Genomic DNA, 18,883 nt, shown 5'->3' on the forward strand with positions numbered 1-18,883 from the left:
ATATGAAATCTGTCTTCTTAAAGTTAATTAAAGGAAGTGGAAATGGTCATCAATTAACAGAATCTAGCCCTCCAAGGAATAGTTTGTGAATACAAATGTAAGTACACATTTGTACATACATATGGGCTTTATGCGTGTAGATAATAGTGTGTGTCTGTATTTATATACAACTTCTTATTCAAAAAAGGAGATACAAAGGGATTTTTTCTGATTTGTGAATTTATTCATACAAGTGACATTAAAGACATAGAACCAAATAATATTTCATTGTATGGTTAATGCATACTATTATTGGAAAGAATATAATTTCATACAATTTCTTTTTACATCAAAACAACTGCATACAGAGTATGTGTATTTCCCCATGTTACATATTCCACCCTCCTCTGGACAATCAACACAAGACATTATTTTAAAAGGTCACTATCTAAAGACATTGGAAAATCCTGCACAGACTTCTGTTTTCCAGATTACTGGTATCTTAAAAAAAATCAAATATAATGAGGTTGTATTTTTAACATAGAATTAAGAGACAAGGACATAAATTCAAAGGCAGAGATAGTTACTCATATTCTCTAAAAACATTTTGGAAAAAGTAAGTCAGCTTTTGCATACAGTCTATCATGAGTTTTGTATTTACGTTAAGGTCTTTATTCTTTATTGTCAAGCTCACCAACTGGATGGGTCCTACAATCTCTGCTTACTCTTTGGCTTTAGGAGAGCTGGGGCCCTTAGTCCAAGACCTGGGTGGGATGCTTTTGAATAGCCTCTAAGAGGGCTGAGCATCTGAGTTGCATGAGCTCAAAAAACAATAAAAGGTGAAAAGAGAAAGGAAAAAGAAGAAGCTTTTACAACTGAGTTGCTAAACCAAAAAGATGGCTTTTGAACCATACCCAAAAGTTAGCAAATCAAATCACTATACGCTAGTCTAGAACATTAGCAATAGTGTTAACACGTGTCTTACTTGATATAAGTTATATAGAAAAGGTGTTTGTCTATTTATAAAATCAGGATGGGAAGCTCTGAGGAGCAAAGGCATTGTCTTGAATTGTATAAGGGCACAGCATTGTCTGTGAATGTGGGAGGCTTTAACCGACCATCTTATGTGCTAGCTGCATTTTCACATACCGGAGGTAGCCGCATGAACTGAAACAACTGGTTTGGAAAGCATTTGGGCAATACACAATAAGAGTCATAACACTTTTCATCTGTCCTTTGACACAGAGATTGGTCTTCTGAGAATTTATCCTAAGGGAATGGAAAAACAAATAACATTGCATTGTTATTTTCAAAAGCAACATCTTGGCCATAAACTGGAATGGCCAACAATAAGGAATGGTTAAGTAAAGGAGGTACAGTGGCTGTATGAAATATGATGCAGTCGTTAAAAATGTAGCTGTTTAGTAACATCCAAAACAAAGCTTAAGATGTGGGTTAGTTATCAGTTATTGGCCCCCACCTTGGAATTCTCATTTCCCTGCTGTGCTTAAGCTAGAACTCTGCAAACTGAATTTTTGCTTTGCTTGCTGGTTCCTTATTATAGTCCATCAACAGCGGATGACGATAGAAAGAGATAGAATGCAGGAGTGGGGAGAAGAAACAGGTCCCTCCCTGTGCACTTCCTGTCTTGTCGGTTACCCCACTATGGCCCTTCACTCTAGACAGGGGCAGTTCATCTCACCAGCAGTGGGTTCCAGTCTCCAGCTTTTATCCACACCCAGAAGCCATCTCATCACCCCTCAGCTCAGAGCTATCAGCACCAACCCTGGTGGTGACCCTTCCCTGAGGTCTGCAGCCCCCTCTCCCAAGCTTCTGGTTCTGTGTACCTGGACATTTTCCCTTTGTTTCTCCACCCTAGGGATAGTATCTGCTTCCTGTACTTATGCTTGTTTTATTTCAGGGTCTCCTTCATGCGTTTTCAGTTCTCCAATACCTATTTAACCAATTTCTTATATTAAATTCTCTCTGCTAAATAGTGTTGTTTCTACTTTCAAGACTAGTTTTAAAAACCAGGGAATAAAATCGTATGTGTATGATGAGTACAAACATATGAAACTATGTAAAAACAGATGTTTAAGAAAAAGTATTAGAAGGAAATTTACCAAAATCTTAGTAGAGGTTGTATTAGACAGAGAGTTAGTCTTATGAGTGATTTTTTTCTCTCCCTTCATCCCTACTTTCTGGATTTTTTTTTCGTAATGTGTTTACATTACTTTCATAGTAAAAATACACATTTATAAATTTAAAAGGGGAGCATTTGATTCCCAGTAAAAGAGTATAGACCTGTAAAACCAGATGAATTATATAATTCAGGTAATGGAAAGTGATTGCAAATGTGATCACAATTCCACTGGGGGTATGTTTTGAAAAAGAGGAGCAGCACAGGAAGACTAGAGTGAAGCAAGTGATGTCACCGCTCTCCAAGAGGGCGAAATGGTTTAGTTCAGAAATAAACTGAGAAGGGTGATGTGACTTTCCAGCAAATTCTACAACAACCTATTACATAGATGACTCAAGAGCACTGGGAGAAAGCCTAGATATACAGAGACCAAATTATGCCAAATTCACTTCCCTTCCTTTTCGTTGGATTTTTAGATAGACTGATCATGTTTTCATTTATTTATCCAAGTCATTCATACAACAAACATTTATCACATACCTACTTTGTTCTAGAAACTGTCTTGACAATGAAAATAGAAAGACAAGCTTCCAGTAGGAGAAACAGATACATGACATTTAGATGCTATTATTATATGTCCTAGGAAACAAATCATTCTAATTTAAGCTCTTCGTTTTACCCAATAATATGCAAAACAGACATCTGTACTTCATACCTAAGACTCACATATAACTGCCCCACACCCCCCACTTTGGGTGGGGAATGGATTACAGGGACTGGGGATGACAAGAGGGAGGGTTAGGGATAAGGCAGGAACTGGAATGGGTGACAATGAGGGCAGGTTCAGGGGTGGGGTGGGGTTAGGCACCATCTGGCAGCCCAAACACATCAAACCAGGCAGCATATGTTTTTCACACTTGCTCATCACAGCAGGGGTCATCAATCATTCTAAATAAGATATCTGCTCATCCTCTTGATTTCACATGAGTTTTGAATAGTCCACATATCAGATTCTTTGAGTTCTCCCTTAAAGTTGTAGTGGTCAAATGCATTTACTTTTTAGTGATGAACAGATTTAGCAGTTAAATAATGGAGCTCATTCCATTTTTGGTTTGGACACTTCTGCTTTTTTTGGTATTCTTTCTGATTTGGTTGTCTTTATTGATTAAGTATACATAGGACATCAGAGTGGGGGGATAATTTACCTATAATATGATTTTATATTCTCAGCTCTAGATTAAAATAAATATCTGGTTTATGGCTTTTTTTTTCTGCTGTTTTGGGTACTCTCTGCTGTATACAGACATCTTAGGTAATATTCTAAAGCTCCATTGTAATGATGGTTGGGAGGAAAACACTAAAACCTCTTAGAGGTTAACCTAGATACAGATGTTAATATATCTTTATACTTTTTTTTACCTCTGAGGATAAAAAAAAACTATTATCTTCATGAAAATTACAAGCCATTTGGAAATGAATAAAGTAGAAAGTGAAAATTCCCCACAATTAGCAGTGGAAGTTGTTGGAGATGAAATAAGGGAGAGGGTTTGGCTGAGCACGATATTGGTAATTAGTATTGGTAATACTTTTTGACCTGACTAAACGAATAAGGATTAATCAAAGTGCTCTGCTTCAGGACAGGCAAGACCCCCAAACACATCTTTGTAATACAGTGTGGTAAAGACTCTAGTGAAAGAGGATCAGAAAGAAGGCAGTGAGCATCAGGGTGGAGTTGGAAAGGAGTGTCTGGTGGAGTTGAGGCTGAGGATTGTGGCTAAGTCATGCTCCATGTTACTATGCTTAGCACTGAACAAGAAAACAACCCCCAATTTGTTATACCTCACCATAGTTCAAAACATACAAGGTGGCCTATTAAAATGTATGTAATATAAGAAGAGAAAGTGAAAATAAGTTGTGAACAAGGGCAAAAGGATTCGGGTGTGAAAAATAAGATGAACTCATAAAATGATTGGTCCAAACTCAATATTTGCTGAAACAATATATGAAAATATTTCTAGGAGTACCTATGCATTTGCTGAAAATGGACCACAAGTTTGGTTCCAAACTTTCAGGTACACATTAAAAACCGAGAATTCTGATGACATTGTTAATCAGTTTATTAATTCAATTACTTAATTATTTAATTGTTTAAATATACAAACCAATTGTCTGAGTAAAGCACAACTCTTCCTGATACTGAGACTAGAGAGAATTTTTTCCCCATGAATCTTCATAAAGAAGATACTGAGCAAGATAGTGATAAGTGTCCCAATGGCACTTTAAAGTGAAAAAGGCAACACGTCTTATGACGATGTTTCTTTTATCGCTGTCAAGGGACTGGTGTCAGAATACTATCACCCAATTCAGTAAAAGAAACTCCATGAGAATAAAAACTTTGTGATACGAGTGTGTAACTTGTCCTGAGGGAAATTTTAGAGCAGTAGTTCTTAACTTCTGAGTTCTGGACTACTTTGGAAAACTTTCCATTCATTCATTTTTGTAAAACAGATATGTATAAAGATTCTGTTCTGTTCCAATCTGTGGCAGCCATGGGAATATGCTGCTTGGATCTCCTGCTGTGGGGAAGCCCAGCTGCCTCCCTTCTGGGTTCACCACCATGTTCTCACTGAGGCCGCCATTCCCCGGCCCCCACCAGCTGCTCCCAATCCCCGCCAATGACAGAGCACAGTAGAGGTGAGGGTCCCAAGGATTTTGGCTCAAGGACCACCCATGAGCCTGGCCAGAACTTTCTTAGAACTATGCTGTGGTCTGAGATTCTTTCACTGACCCTCCTTCCTTCCCTTTCTCCTTTCCTAGGGGTCAGATCTGTGTTGTGGTCTAAGAGTTCTGCCTGCCTCCTGTCCCCTCCCCTTTGTCTTCCACTGGTATTTCCAATAAACCTGCTTTTCCAAGGAGCTAACCCACATGCACTGGGGATTCAAGTTACCAGGACAGCCTAGGATCCTGCTCACATGGCATTTCCATTCTAGAGAGAAAAGACAGACTACAAATATGTGACTGAAATGGTTCCCAGATAGTAATAATGACTACTCAGAAGAAAACAAGACAGGGTTATGTGCTGGAGAATGAGGAGGAACTTTTCTTTAGACTAGGTGATCAGGGATAGCCTCATTTATTAAGATGCTATCTATCATTTATTAAGAGGCCTGCAGGAGGGCGCCATAGGGAAGGAGGAGTTTGTGTGTTCAAGGACTGAGGGTGTGTGGGAGGGGAGAGAGCTAGCACAACAGTAGGAGGATGTGACCTCAGGGCTGAGGGCAGGGGCTGGGCATGTGGGTCCTGGAGAAGAGTTCAGATTTTGTGCTAAGTGTGATGGGGAAATAAAAAGTATAGGTCTAATTTTAGGGACCTTACAGACCTCCTAAAACTTACCCATAGGATATAGAATCAAATTGTAAGTGGAAATGTGCACATTTTAGGCAATTTTTCATAAATATTACCTCTCTTTTCTTTTAAAGCGTAAGTTTATTACTCTTGAAAATGTTCTACATCTTTACTGTAAAAAAAGTGCCAACTATACAGAAAAATACAAAGAAGAAAGTAAAATTATACCAAAGCTCACTAATTAGGGACAACTATTGGTAATATTTGGATGAACATTCTTCATGTTTATACATTTCATATTTATACAACTAGATATAAGCACATACTTTCATATATACTACATATATGTATTTACTATTTACTATACATGCTTGTTTTTGTGTGGTGTGTGTGTTTTTGTTTTTTTGTGTGTTTGTTTTTTTTTACATTGTTTTTTACGCCTGGAATTGGGCTGCATCTTACAATTGCTGGTGTCTGGCCAGGCAGTGGCCATTGCAGACACATTCACAAAAATCATCAAAACGCGCAGAATGGGTATTAAGGGCTTAGGAGAAAATTCATGTGCCAGAGGTGAATTCTCTTTCAACTCCGAGGAACACAATTTTTGAGGGAGCATTATGGAAGGCCATTTGTTGGAAGTGAATCTGAAGTGCTTTATCAATTTTCCTGAAGTCCAGATTGGCCAATTCTACATAACAGCAAAAACGGCTTAGGAGTCCAATGCCTTTATCTCTTTTACATATTCTTAAGAAATTCAGCATCCAAACACTGTTAATGACATCAAAAAAAAACACAGGACATTGACAACTCTGAGTTAATAAGCATTCAGAAAACTTGGAGTCTAACATAAAGAAGTTTCAGAAACATTAATTTATTATGCTTATATTTTTCTTTCACGCATGCACAAGAGCGACATATTATAAAAATATACCTAAGTCTGAAAGAGCTGATAAGTATAGAATAAAAATTCTAGGTAACAAGAAAGCACTGTGTCATTTAATGGACAACATTTATTTTTCTTTCTAAGTATCATAGAATAATGATGCATCTTAAAAAAAATGGTATCTCAGATTTGATAAAACATAATAAACTCTCCCTCTTCCATTTTAAGGTTACTTCATATTCCACTGTGTGTTATATTCCATAATTTATGTGACCATCCTTCTATTAATGGACATTTGGATCACTTTAATTTTTCACTATTATAAAAGCGGTGCAGCTATGTTTTTGTGCATACATCTTTTCACCCTGGTGTGATTTTTCTCTTTAGGATAATAAACCAAAATGTTGATTAAGTGTCGAGTTGCAGGGATTTTGAAATGACACACCTTCACTGCTTGTACACAGAGTGCCACAATTCCAGGATGCGAGGAAAGAGCAGACTAAAAACTTCAACTGTCACGGAGCTGGAGGAGGAGTGGCAATCTCTTATGAAAACTGAGGAGCCGGAGGGGGGCTTGCCCTGCCTGGAAGCCAATCCTCTTCTTTTTGGAATAGATTAAAGGGGGAAACTGTGGGCAGGGCAAGATTGACTGATTGTTTGGACTGATCGTTCGTTCATTCATTCATTCATTCGTTCATTCATTCATTCCATAATGCTTCTCTGTGCCAGCTATTGTGCTGTATGTTAAGAGACAAGATAGAAATTGTCCATACCCTGTGGAAGATGCCTATACCATGTAAGCCATTTAAGAACTTTGAACTTTATCCCCAAAGATGTTTTTTTGGTTTTGTTTTGTGACTTTATTTTTTAATCTCCAAAAGCCTTAAAACAAGAGACTTTAAGCAGAAGAGTGTCACAATCAGATTGATTGTTTTTTTGTCTCAGTCAAAATGCTTGACATTTGATGAAGTTGAACAGGTGGCAGGAACGGGAGCCTGTTACTGGGACCCATCTGTCTGAAGGCAGGGAATCTTCTTCAAGTGTTACATTAGCCTCAGCTTTGACTCAACTGTACTGTATGGGGAAAGGTTGCTGAGACCTAGTAAGAAAACAAACGTGGGAGGTGAGGAGTTCCTCCTTTTTTGGAATCCATCAAGTTTGAGTGCAGCTGATCTGGGTTTGTAACACTAGAAATAAAAGCCTTCCTGACCGCCAATGGGACTGAGCAGCCATAATGTCCCTTATATTCTTTCCTTAGTTAACTGGGCCTCATAACCCCTTGTCCATATTCTTTTGTACATGCTGTTCCCTTTGCCTGGACAACTCTTCTTCCTTTTGGTCTGGCTAACTCAGGCTGATCTTAAGTCTCAACTGCAATGTCATTTATTCCAAGAATCTAACCCCTAGCCTAGATCAGGTGCTGTTACTATGTGCTTCCATAGGGTAGGACGTCCCCCACCACCATTTATTTAGCACATTTTAGAAAACTTACTGGAAGGGCCACCATTTATATGGTTAGACAGGTCATGCCTTACAGTGCGGCATCATTTATATCATGGTCTATGGGAATAATGTCTCTGCTTAACGTTTTCTGATTAAAATAGCAAACCTATCCTTATCAATACATACAATGGTGAAATGTAATTTTCCCACTTGGAATTTTAATTTTCTAAGACAATGTGTTTGTAGTTAGATTTAAAATTAGTAATATCCTCAGTGGCATCTTTCCATTTTTGTTTTATGTGCTGCTGCATTAGTATAACCAGATTTACTCCGTCTATTTCCTAATAACCTTTATCATACCACTCACTCCAAGGACAAGCTTCACAATTGCAGGGACATAAGCTAAGACCAGTGTTAAGGGCTCAGCAGTCTGCTGACCGAGGAAGAAAGGAGAAACTTCTCCCTTGAGGTAATTAAGATATAGTCCAACAGCAATAGTTCCACCCAACAACATAGACTGCGGTCTCAGTGCCAGAGGGCAAATGACCACTGTCTACTCATCTGGCCCAATATATCTACATATAAAATAAAGGTTATCTTTTTATCTTTTCTTTTCTTGTCTTTTTTTTTTTTTTTTTGGTGTATTGTGCTGGTTGAATAAAGACAAATCATCCTCCACATTTCTTCTCCCCGAGGTTCTGCATATACATAAGTTTAGATCAATTTTCCATTTTGATAAATACAACCATCTCTAAAACAATGACCCCCAAAGGAGGAACATATCTCCTACAGGGCTCCAGTCAGGACTCAGTGCCAGCCTCAGCATTCAGTCTCAGGATCCCCAAAAATTAATGAGATATGGAAACAGACAAGATAATGTGCACTTTTAAAACATTCTGTAAGAATTCAGAAAAAAACATATTTTGCTTCTTCCTACAACTCAAACAAGCTACTTTCATAATTTAAAACAAAACCTTACATGTGAAATGTCTGTGGAGAAATTGAGAAAAGCATGAGTTAAAACAGACTTCTGGTTGAACTTACACTGGTTGGAAGAAAGTGGAAAGATGGTCCATGGTCACATTTAGATGACCGTTGGAAATATGGGAATATGATTTGCTGACTGAGAGTCCCAGAAAATGGATTTGTTAGATAAGGGAGAGTAGGGGGAATAGTACAGAAATAAATAACAAATTCTCAGAGGTTCTTGTTCATGACTCATCAATTATCTGGCTATATAAACTAACCAGAACCAAAACCCATCCTAGTCAACCCATGTCTTCAAAGACCCAATCAATAAATAATAAAAAGTGTCCATCTATTAGAAAACTATGAGGAATAATCTGCAACTAAGTAACATAATAAAAATCATCTGAAATGATAAATCTTTGGTAGAAAACATGCTGAAGATATGTGTATAAATATGTCATTATTTACAATAGAATTGAGGAATGTTTTCTTCTATCTGAAATTAAATTTTGCAATTTAATACAACTCATGTGATGAAAAGGCCATTGATTCAATAAGAAAGTTATTTCTTTGCAACATTAATCATCTTAAACTCATGGTTTCTCCAGAGGGATAACCCCTACTCTCCTTTCCATTTATATTATCTTTAACAGGAAACAAATGAGTTTGCTAGAGTTGTATCCTCACTAATATTGTAAAATGAAACTTAGAAATATGGTGGGCTTAATGACTTCGCCGTGGGCTTCATAATCACCAGTGTAAACGATAGCATTTGCTTTGACTGCAATGAAAACTACATTCATGAAAATTAACTCGGCTGAAGTGTACCTGAGGATGATGGAATTCAAGGAAAAAGCCTTATTTGCGTGCAGCTTGTGTAATTGGAATATTCAGACTGACATTCTCTACCATAACAATGACAGACTTAATTCCAGAATTTCACATAACAGGGTAGCATGTTGAGAAAAATGAATAATCCTTACTCTTCTAGAAACCCAGATATGCATTAAACACCTTTAATAAGGCTCTTAAATCTAAAACTATCCAAAACGATCAATGGAGTCTTCGCTCTGGAAAAAGCTATGCCATCAGAGGAATTCTTCACATATCTCAACAGTCTTTGTTCGTAGTGAAATATGTATTCACTATACAGTTCAGTTTTTTCCTTTTCTTCCCACAGTGGAGATGGCAAACACATGATGCCAGGCCCGGTCCTTTCTCCATGACAGGCATCACTAGTCAATCTTGGCACACTTTCTTGCTGAGCCCAGATCAGCTTTCTCAAAATATCACTTCAGTGAGCTGCCAGTTGGTCAGTGCTCAGGTGAAACCTATTTGCCATTCCTGTTCCCCAAAATAGCTCTACATATTTGATTTAAAAAGTTAGCTATATTCCATATATTCAACTTTCCATACAGTTCCTTTCTGTTACTGTCAGAAATGTTTCTCCATAGGCTATTGTAAAACCAGATGTGATTTAAACATAATTATAACATCATCAATCTTTTAAACTCACACGTGAAGAAGATAAAATATGATAACATGGTCAGCGTAGTAATTTATAAAAACTTGAGGGATACTTTCTGTAGATACATTTTTGTATGATGGGATAAACCATTAAGTACAATGAGTTATACTGATCTGTGAAATACTAGTATCTGAGAGGACATTGATTCATCACATTTAACACTGCACGTTTGCTACAGTGGTAGGTATTGCTGCATCACAGACCTTCAAAAATAATCTTACCTTGGAAGCATTTTGTCTATGTTAACATGAAATGTGAACTAACTTCATTAAACAGGTAAATTGCATCAGCAAAAGCATAGCTTCTACTGCTGTGCTTTGTAATAGCTTTATCCTGAAGTCCATTCCCAACAGTCTTCCCCAGATAACTTACAGCCCTAAGCCATCCATCTGCCTCAAATGCTGTGATCATTATTTCTTTCCATTAGATTAGTTGAATCATATGAACAAAGTAACTGAAAGCTTACTCAGGAGGCAGGGAAATAAACCCAAACATAACTGGAAGATTTTTTAACCTCTTCTTCCATCCTTGATCTGGGGACCATTTGCTTCTCTTGATGTGAAAGAAGTAAGCACACAAGGAGTCCACCATGGCAGCTTGCCCCAGGATGCCTGCCGGGGGACTTGCTACTTATTGTCTCTACTGCACTATTTTCTCCTTACCATCTCTTCTCTATTGAATCCCAGAAAGCAATGAAATAGACATGGGATTTATGACATGTTAATGTTAACTTAAGAAAAGGACTTGTGTAAAATGGAAAGCCAAAAACTATTATACATGCTGGATGTAAGCCAACGCTTTAAGGTGAAAGTAAAACACAAACCTTCTCTCCATTTGTAGTCAACTTGGGAGCTAGGTGTTTGACTGCTAAATTCTCTTTTCTTTCTCTGTTGCATGAGCATAAAACCATCTAAGAGCAGACCATCCTGTCTCCATCCCCAGGCATCCTGCACAAACAGCTGTCAGGTCTAAAAAATTGCATCTGGGGCAGGAACACAAAATGGGGGGCAACCCACCTGTTCACATTGTTAGGGGATTTGGCAGGATGTGGCATGTTTTCTTATCTGTAAGATGGGGTGATGATTCTTGCGCTAAGAGAGGAAGGGAGGGGAAAGAAATGATGTAATGGATGTGTACTTGTTCTGTCCATTAGGCAATGAGTCTCAAAGAGCTACAGCAGTGTCAGGTATGATTTCTATTACGGCATCCTCATCGTATTCTGTCTATCTGATATACTTCAAGACATGTAGCTCCTTTTTTAGACTCAAACAAGATGAAGAGAGATTTAGATAAAGTGCAATATTGCATTGTTGTCAAACTCACCTTTCAGTTTATTTCCAGCTACCACCTACCCATGGTTTTCAACCTAGCTCAGCATTCAAAATCAATTGTAGAGTTTTGTTTTGTTTTGTTTTTAAACATTAATATGTCATTCCCAAGCTTTAGCCCAGGACTGGACAGGACCCAGTTGTTTATATTTTTAAAAGTTCTATAAGTAATTCTGATGCCTAGTCAAGGCTGACAACCACACATACAAGGTGATCCTGGGCAGCTATCTCACCCTTACACTCTCTCAGGCCCCAGATTTCTTTGCTTCCATACACAGGTCTGGGCAATGGCGCTCTTTTAAGATTCCACTGGTAGAGACTTTCCTTCTGCCTCAGTCTCCTTCCTCTCCTTCCCTTCCCAGGAGAAGCTGGGGACCTGAATAATCTAAGCATCTCTTCTGCTCCTACCCCACCTCTTCTCTCTAATTAATTGTGAAGATGAGTTGGACTGTGAGCCACCTGAAGTGAAACATTGTCTCCATCTCTCAGCATCTACGTAATATCTGATAATCACAATGTATAGTATGATGGCTAATGAAACAACTAAATGTAATTTATTATACTAAATGTTATAAGCATGCATTTAAAATAAGTGCCTGTGATTACATTTTGCTGAATTACAATTTTAAACTCAGCATTGAATTTATGTGTTTGTGTGTGTGCGTGTGTGTGCGTGTGTGTTTGTTCCAGGTTATGACTGCATTAGCAAAACATGGATACTTTGATTCATACTAATCCATTTCCCTTGGGTGAAAATACTTTATTATTTTTAATTTTTTCAAACTCACTCATTCATTGGCATGCATAATTTTAACAGAGTTAATTCTAATCAGCTCAATTCTAGAGAAAGATTTTTGTGGCTTTGTAAATCCTTCCTTTTTTTCCCTTAAGAGCACATTTTAAATTAAATTAATCTTTGTATACCTTTGCTATTAGAATCTTCTCAGGTTGGTACAGGTAAGACCATCAAACTGATTGCTGACATCTAGAATGTGGTTGTTCTTTTCATTTCCCCTAAGTTTTTCAGCACGTTCATACAGTAATATTTCCCAGCTGGTAAGGGACCCAGCTTCTGGAAGAGGCTAAAGCAAGAAACACAGCCTAGCTCCCCAGCTGCATGTTATTACGTTATTTCCAATTCACAGGAAATGAACAATCATTTAGTCTTGACAGGTACATCCAGAAACTCGCTGTCTTCGTTTTCAACCTGAAAAACAATCAGGGTCCTGCAGAAGTTAAGCATTAAAGTATGCTTCGTATTTTTTGCCAGCGTTATGAGGATATCTTGGGAAAGCTTTCGAAAACACTCTGGGAAAATGCTGCCAACAGGCTAAGAAACCTGGGAGGAAAAAAATAATCATCCGACATACTTTCTGTTCATGAAGATATGTAACTTAGTGGTCCCTTGTGAGCTGGTGAAGTTTAGACATATGTGATGGTAATTGGGGTGTAACCCAAATGGCCTTTTTAGTAGACGATTAGACTTAACACAAAGCAAAGTTGTCAGCAGTAAGGGCCCCTGCAACTCAGTTCGAAAAGTCGTTACAAATACGCTAAAGGGTTTTTTTCCCCCTTTTATCCTGATGGATTTTTCCTTCAATTGAAAATATTTCCATTTTCTGAACATAGTTTTCCAAGATAGCAATACAATCAACACAAAATAATACTCCCATTCGACTTGCAGGTTAAAATTCACAAAGCACTTGCAGAGACATTACTTTCCCCTCCTCACTGCTCCTCCTGTCATGGAGGCTGGCCTCCATTTTACAGATGACAAAACAGGGACTCAAGGGAGGCTTCGCAGGCTGGCTAGAGTTGCATTTCCTAAGTGAGAATGCCTGGACAGACAGCTGGGTCTCCTGGCTCCTAGGCCAATGCTGTTTAGTCTATCTAGCTGAGGATTTTAAAACATTTACTTCAGCTTAACTCACTTTGCTCCCTATTATGGTCCATTTGTGTGTGTCAGTCTTTATCTCTGGACCTGAGTCAAACTTCACCCCTTCTCCCACCTCCTCCTGTTTCACAAGGGGAAACACACAAACACACACACACACACACACACACACGAGAAAAAAAAAAGCAAAGCCTAAAGATGGAACACATGTGCTTCTCATCTGGGCTGTTTAGAGGGATGGGGAAATCGGAATTGTCATTGACTCTTTGTCCTGGTGTTGCAGAATGCCCTTCCACCTGGGTCCCACTGGCACTGCTACTGGTCGCAGTCGGATGGAGCCTACTGCATTCAAAATCAACCTTCCAGAGTATGCCTCCATTTTAACTGTCATCTGTTTGGCTTCTCTGTGTTTTAGAGGTTTGCTTTACTGGTCTGTGAAGAATCTCCTTTTGTCGTGATTTAGGGTACATTTGGAGGCGTTCAGTGAGAGGATAGTAGACACCTTTCGGTAAAGACCTGGAATCTTCTACCACCTCTCAACTGGAGTGCAGTGGGCAGCCATGACTCATGGTGAGCTCATGCATTCCCGGGCAAAGTTTATAGTAACCTGGAGGCTGAGCGATTTGCAGGTGCCTTACATACTGAGCATTCTAATGCTAACTCACCTCCACGTTGCACTGGCATCTTTTGAAGTAAAACTTCATGGGGTGAACAGGAAGACTACAACATTTTTATTATAGTTGGCTTCCTTTGCTGAATTAGCGTTTATATTTTCCCAGTAGAAATCCCCAAATTGAAAATATAGAGGTGTCAGCTAGCACCACTTTAGTTAAAGTTGTGTCAACATTTCCTATAAACCTTGTTTTTCTAGGGTTTATAACTAGACCATAAAAATTTGCTCAGCTCTGAGACTTGGCATAGAAAGTAAACTTGGGAGTGAATTTTGCAGAATTTGAAGAGGGAAAAATAAGTTCAGCTGTTTTTAACATGTGCCTATTCTAAAATGGAAATGATTTTAAGATGCATTTTCTTATTTGTGTGACTCAAATGGAGCTTCACTTAAAAAAAAAAGAAAGAAAAAAAGAAACTCCTCAAGAGATTATTTCATTGACATGGACTAATTGCTCTTGTTAATTTTTAGAGAAAATGTTAATGATTGAGGTATTTAACTCGAACCCACTGAGTGTGCATCTGCAGGTACCAGTTTTCTCAAAGCAGTTAGTTGTGCATAATAATGTGATTTGGCAAATCATCTGCATACCTTTTAGTGCAGGAAACCACCAATGCTTCAAAGGAAGGAATCCTTCTGGTAAAAGGTTAATGGGTCATTTCAAAATACATATTCATTTAGGATAACATCCTTTTATTCATCTTAATTCAATCTGTAGCTCACATTTATCAAATGACCCCAAAAACCAGTGCATACAATGTTTGTATGAGGGAAACATCCAATCTCTTTGAAAATCTACATTTTCTTGAGGGCGAGGCTGGTATCCTGCTTCCCAGCAGCTTACATATCCATTTGGCTGTGCTGGCAGGTTACTGGCCTGTTTGAGGCAACCAGTCAGCATGTTGTCATATGCTTGTGATGCCCTGGCCTGCATTTGTCTGTCTGTCTCAGGCCATGAACTCTGGGAAGATGGCAGCCACCAGTGACAGGAGCATCATGAAGGAAAGCAGGAAAGTGCTGGACCCAAAGCCAGAAAACCGAACTGCATTCCAGTGCCCTCTCTGGTCCTTACTGACTCTGTCAACCTGGGAGAGTCGGTCCACAGGTCTGGGGAAATTGATACTCTGCTAACATAGTAGAGTTAATTAGAGAATCCACTGAATTCATTATGTGTATAAAATTTACACACACACACACACAGACACACGGTCAGACAATTAAGTTCACCAACTCATCAAAGAAAAAGTGCTACATACCTCATTGAAGTATATCACTACGGTCATATTCTTTTCAAGTACTTTTGAAGTACTTCCCTTGGGAAGCTATGCACTGACACCAGCACTTAGTCCACCCTTCAAAGCAATTTTGGAACTCTTTTTCTGGAATGGCCATCAGAGCTGTCCTCATATTACCCTTGATGTCCTGAATGTCATCAAAATGTCTTCCTTTCAATATTTCCTTTATCTTTGGGTAAAGAAAGTAGCCATTGGGGGCCAGAGCAGGTGAGTAGGGAGGGTGTTCCAATACAGTTATTTGTTTACTGGCTGAAAACTCCCTCACAGACAGTGCCGTGTGAGCTGGTGCATTGTTGTGATGCAAGAGCCATGAATTGTCGGCAAAAAGACAGGTCGTCTAACTTTTTCACGCAGCCTTTTCAGCACTTCCACATAGTAAACTTGGTTAACTGTGTGTCCAGTTGGTACAAATTCATAATGAATAATCCCTCTGATATCAAAAAAGGTTAGCAACATCATTGCAACAAGTTCGTGAACTTAATTGTCAGACTGTGTGTGTGTGTGTGTGTGTGTGTGTGTGTGTGACTGTGTGTGTATGGGGTGCCAAAAAAATGTATACAAGTGGACACTTTGGTCAACGTTGCTCAAGCAGTAGTACACCATAATCAGATGTGTCTGGAAGCTGATGGTAACCACTTTGAGCACGTCTTGTAATTGCAGAAGTCAAATGTGACTTATAGTTATCTTTTGTTATTGGTATATATTGAGTATTACAATTTTAATAGTGTTTCCTTTTCTTAAAATGTGTACACATGTTTTTGGCATCGTGTGTGTGTGTGTTTACATATATATGTCTATATATGTAGACATATATATAAATATATGACATATATATTTAAAATGTATAGTGCTATCCACATGAAAGGTGGTAGTACCTCCTGCAGCATCTAGTATCCATGCACACCTACTAAGCCCCTCCTTTCAGCTAATTCATACGGAAAGGCCCTGAGCTTCCCAGCTTAACAGGCCACAATCACGTGACCCAACCTGGGCTTTATTTCTTCTAATGACAGATTTCTGCTTCCACTACTCTACCTGTTGCTGATCACTGACCACCTTTTTGAATGGAGAATGTTCCAGAGTTTCTGCTGCTCATTTCCCATGGACATCAACCCAGTCTAGTCTCAGATGCCACTTTTGATGTCGCCTTTCTGCCCCTCCCCCACCACACCCCTCCCCTATCCTGTAGCAGGACATCTGGTCCTTTTCCTAGTTTCTAGGGTAGGCTTTGGTAGCTTTAGGTTTTCTCCAAGACTGTCTCCCACTGCACCCTAGGGCTTCTTTCCTCAGGAGAAACATGCAACATATCTTGAGCATAAGTGACCTGCATCTGTCCTAGGAAATTTTCTGGCAGGGAGAGCTGTGAAATGCCATTTGCATAGCCAGTCCTCAAAACCGCCCCGCTCTTGGTTTTATGGTCTGCTGTCACCGTCCTGAAATTCTTAATACGTTTTTAACAAGGGGCCCCACCTTTTCATTTTAGGCTGCTCCCTGCAAACTATGTAACAGGGTCTGGTCCTGATCTTCTGCTAGCTATCCCTGGAAACTTTAGCCTGAAACAATCCTGCTGAGTCGTTGTAGAGCCAATTCTGACCCGGGTTGGTGAGATTCCAGGCAGCAGAAGGATTTAGAGTGAGTCTTGCTGTCCCATCCTGGGCTGGTGTTTGCCTCCTCTCCTGGAGCTCTCACCCCACCGCAGCCTGAGAAGTGGATTTCTGTTTCAGTTCCTCGCAGAAATGAGAAGACTCTTAGCTGGCTTCACAGGAGCCAGACTCCCTGCCCAGTGTTTGCATCCCCTCTTCCAGAAGGCTGGAAGCCCACATGAGCATTTGCAGTCTCCAGTGGAGTCCTGTTCCCACATGAAGGAGATACCGGGCACCTTGGAGCAGCCATAGCCTGCAACTGAGGACCATCACATCTGCTTGCATTCAGCCCACTGGGTGCCATCCGTTTACCCACCCAAGGCTAACTGAAGACTAACCATCTGCCAGGCACAATATGGGCACTAGGGACATGTTATTGAGCAAGACAGAGATGTCCTTGCCCCTGGGGAGTTCACATTCTAGTAAGAGAAGACACGAATGTAATACATGAGTAAATTTGTGGGTTGGAAAATTAACGGTGCTATGGAAAAAATAGACAGCAGGGTAAGGAGACAGGGCAGGCTGGGATAGTTTACATGGAAGGGGAAATCTGATGCCAGATTTGAAGGACTTGAGAATGTAAGAGTTGCGAATTTCTGGGGAAGAGCATTCTCAAAGAAGGTACAGCTAGTGCAAAAGCCCTAAGGGGCAGCAAGTGAGGCTATCCAGGAGCAGCAGGAGCCATGCGGCTGGAGCAGAAGAGAAGAGATGGGTAGGAGATGACACCAGATGAGGGGCAGGGGCAGGAGTCCTGCAGGTCCCGGGAGGGTCTTTCAGACCAGCTTGGAGCAGCAGTGACAGCATGTTTTAAAAGGATCACTCTGACTGGAGTGCAAGGACAGACTATAAAAGGGTAAGTGTCGAAGCAAAAAGACCAGCCAGAAAGCTAATCAATAATCCAGAGGAAAAAATGCTCACAGGTGCGGAGGGTGGACCTGCATCTCTGAGCAACTGTAAATGCTGCAGTTCCGGCTACTGACTCCCCTTCTCATCCTCAGGTGGCCTCAGAGCTGGTTCTGCCCTGGCTCCCGCCCCAGCCGTAGCCTCGTCTCTTCCTACTTCTTTCTGACACCCTTATGGTGTGGAGGCCTCAGCAGCCATTGCAGCTAAATCCACCCAAAGAAAGGCAGACTGTCAAGGCCTGGCAGGGCAGGCATCCCCTTGGCCACAGAGACTTAAAAAAAAAAGAAAGAAATAAAAAAATAAAGGCTAGCTTTCACCTGGGGATTGTTTAAATCCACATTTAGGGGAAGGTTTCATACTTCATGCTTCCTTAAGACCCCTTCAGGCCTGTAATGCCTTCCCCAGTCCCTCACTCCCAACAGCTACATCTGGACTATTTGGTTCACCCATAGCTTGCTTTCAAATGAGTCCCCAGGGACATTAACTTGAGTCAGTAAAACACCTTTGCAGGCAGTAAAACACATATCCCTATGAGGTCAGAAAGCTCCCTGGGCAAGACAGCTAAGTGGATGGTGCCTGTAGGGCAGACGAACCGGGCTCAGGACTCAATTCCCTGACCAGGGGCACACCTGGCCTGTAAGTCACAGGTAAGCGGGGAGGAAAGAGGTGGCAAGAAGGCCTGCATGTCTCCCTTTTGTTCATCTCCATCACCTTGTTTTCTTTCCAATTCATTATTTCACCTGTTAATGAAAAATTAAATCTTTCACACCAATCCCAGATTGGGTCCAGAATCAAATAAGAAAATTGTGAAAGTGCTTTGTAAACATGAAAGCACTCTCCAAAATTAAAGTAGCATTATTATC

At 39.9% G+C, this 18,883-nt stretch overlaps 1 long non-coding RNA gene across 1 annotated transcript in view; it reads right to left on the bottom strand.

Moving 5' to 3' along the window:
- Positions 1-213: 213 nt before the first annotated feature.
- LOC308501419 overlaps positions 214-18,883 on the bottom strand; it is a 39,959-nt gene continuing 21,289 nt past the window's right edge. The window contains exon 5 of the long non-coding RNA XR_013993897.1: positions 214-18,760. This is a non-coding gene — a long non-coding RNA (uncharacterized lncRNA). The remainder of the gene's footprint in view (positions 18,761-18,883) is intronic.

This window comes from Rhinolophus hipposideros (assembly GCF_964194185.1).
Source record: "Rhinolophus hipposideros genome assembly, chromosome: 1".
NCBI lineage: Eukaryota > Metazoa > Chordata > Mammalia > Chiroptera > Rhinolophidae > Rhinolophus > Rhinolophus hipposideros.